This window comes from Coenobita brevimanus, chromosome 7 (genome assembly GCF_032717465.1).
Source record: "Coenobita brevimanus isolate Jiangsu-jjx chromosome 7, ASM3271746v2, whole genome shotgun sequence".
Classification (NCBI taxonomy): domain Eukaryota; kingdom Metazoa; phylum Arthropoda; class Malacostraca; order Decapoda; family Coenobitidae; genus Coenobita; species Coenobita brevimanus.
Window position 1 is genome coordinate 14,017,377 of NC_136960.1, and position 3,254 is coordinate 14,020,630.

Below are 3,254 nucleotides of genomic sequence, written 5' to 3' on the forward strand. Positions count from 1 at the left end.
ATATTTTACTGCATTTCCGCATGTCGCAAAAAATCGTCCCCCCCCCCCCCCGACACGAGAATAACTGTCGCGCTACCTAATATGTAAGCCCAACCTGTTAACTCCACTATCACTTACACACACAAATTGATGGATCCATAATTGGAGTTTTATGCACTACACCTGCTGTCACACACACACACACACACACACACACACACAATCTCTCTCTCTCTCTCTCTCTCTCTCTCTCTCTCTCTCTTTCTCTCAAGACTTCAGCCCACATCCACCCTAACATCACCTGCACCATCTAAGTCTTCCTCTCGTTCCATCCACCACCCACACCCACCTACTCCACCCACGACCTTCACACCCCACCCATCACCGTAAACATAAGCCGTGCAGCTGCCAGAGAGCCAATACTATGAACACTTAGTTCCAGGACGTCTTATACTTCGTTCCCAAGATAATGTGTAATGTAAAAGAAACTTTTTGAACAGAAGGGATTTGATATAGCATTTACTGATCCCACCGGCATTAAGATTCTTTCCGGCTTCGTTTCTAAGTTAAAATCGTTTGGTCGAAGCAAGAATAAAGAAAAAATAAAAATCCATCGTCTGGGTGAGGGGTTACGGCTGCGAAATATGTGGTGGTGGTTAGTGGGTGGCGTGAGGTGGGGGAGGGGACGTGGCCATCAGCGAGCTAAGCTCCTGTGAGACAAGCCGATGTTTTGACCATATATAGTTACCGCTTACCGCTTTGCCCAGAATGACGGGATCTGCTGGGGAGGAGGTGGGGGAAGAAGGCAAGTGGTTGAGACATAGAGGTAGGATTAGGGTAGAGGCGGCGTGAGAAGGCTCCGGTGAAGCCAGAGAACTGTCAAACGGCCATATTGGTCAAGTCAAGAGGTCACGGCAACACCTACCTGACTTGAAGAAGATTGCTGTGCACTTCTACCTCTATGGCTGTTCTTGAGGTTTTATCCACATTACAAGACAAACTTATCTTCACCACTTTAGAAAGTCATATGTCTGCCAGTGACCCTCTGCACAACCACCTTGTCTTACTTATCAAAGCAGTGGCAGAGACATATTTACAAGTGCGGTATTCCTATGCAGGAAAGCACTTTACAGCAAGAAATATTGCCTTAAAAAATGTCAAGAGTAGGACTGCTATGAATAAGGTAGTACTGTTTAGTGGTTTATGAATAATGCATGAGTAAATAATTTGTTGCCATATAAAGTCTTAAATGTATAAACGGTTGTTTCTATATCCTTTTAGGTTAGTATGCAAATATAGATAAATAAATAAATAAAGATAATACATATTTTTTTCTGTTTGCAACTAAGAAAACACTCGCGCCTGGTCAGCAGAACCAAGTCAGACAGCTGTCAAAGGGGTCGCCGCCATGTTGGGCGAGTCAGGTCTGTCGGCTTCACTGACCTACCCTTGGTTAATCCCTTATGCCGCCTCTACCTACTTCTACCTCTATGGGTTGAGAATAAACGGAAGAGGGAGTATGACTTGGTAGGACAGGGACAGGTGTGGATAAGGAGGGGATGGGGTAGGTGACTTATGAATGATGGCAGGGATGGATTGTGGGGAGATTGGAAACAGGGAAGAAGGACAACTGAGAATCTGTAGGTGGTGGTGGTGATTGTGACCACGGCGACGACGACGATCATGATGACGAGGAGAAGGAGGAGAAAATACACAAGGAAAGAAGATAACGGCAGCAGGACCCCCCCCCCACACACACGTACTCCTTATTACAGTGTACAAGCCATCCCATAACCTTTTCAACCTCTCTCGCATCCAAACCCAACCCCGGTGAACTGCCACCACTAGTGATTAACTTCCGCAACACTGAACAACCCTGAAACAAAAGCCTGGAACCCTCAGGGGCAAACGATTATGAAAGACCGCCTTACACGCGGCTTGCATATAGGAGCAGCTTTGAAGGCAGACAGTTTCATTGTTTTTTCGTGCAGTCCCTGACAATGTATTAATCGCTACTGTTCGGTGGTGGAGTTACTGCAGGTATGAGGAGGGATGGGGAGAGGGATGGAGGGAGGGGAGGAAGGGGAAAGAATAGAATGGGAAGAGTGGGGAGATTACAGCACATTATTTCTCACTCAGTACTACATCACCTGCCTTACATTGCCTCATCGTCATCCACCTTCATGCACACTGCATGTTCTAAAATATTCTTTTTCAGACGCAAACCTTCACTTCATCCTAATCTGCTCTCAATATTTCTTACTCCTATTCTTGTTGTACCTTTTCGTTTACCGTAGCCATAATATAATATTCCTACTCCTACGGTATCATAAAATCTCAATACGGCGTGCTATTTCTTGTAATTTCTTGCTGTCATCAGATGAAACAATTAACGAATGATTTGAAAGGGAGCATTTTTTTTTTTTTTTTTTACCCTACTAGCTTTCTTTAGTCTCCTAATGGTCGGGCAGATTCTACTGTTACAGGCAAAATATCAGATTATTTTAATCGACTCTAAGAGTAATAGGATCACTGTCATCAAAAACCCTCTCATGATCGGATAACTCTAGTACCCTATTCGAACTAACGCCAACAGATTTTATTTATGGGTGGAAGTTTTTATTTAGTTGGGAGTGATTCACGGGAACCTGAGACTTATCATAAAGTCGACCATTGTAATTTTTTTTTTTCGAAAGAATCCCTTTGTTACAACCAACTAGATCTGTTGTTTACTTTGGTTTAGGGCATTCTCATATCTACCTTTTGATCTTTAACCCACATTCATACTATGCAAGTGTTGTACTGATAAAATACTGAACTATGCTGCATATCGTAATCAACTGCATGTGACCCTGCATGCAATGTAAGTCACAACAGGCACAATATTATACATATACCTACAAACATAATGGAAGCAGCAGTGAACAGTTCCACTACATCATCTTGACAATGTTAAGGACTAAGGAAGTATTGCCTCATTAGTTAGCATGTACGGATGCTTAACACACCAACTACCATCATCATTACTATTAACACACCAACTACCATCATCATCATCATTATTAACACACCAACTATCATCATCATCATTACTATTAACACACCAACCATCATCATCATCATTACTATTAACACACCAACTACCATCATCATCATTACTATTAACACACCAACTACCATCATCATCATTACTATTAACACACCAACTACCATCATCATCATTACTATTAACACACTAACTACCATCATCATCATTACTATTAACACACCAACTA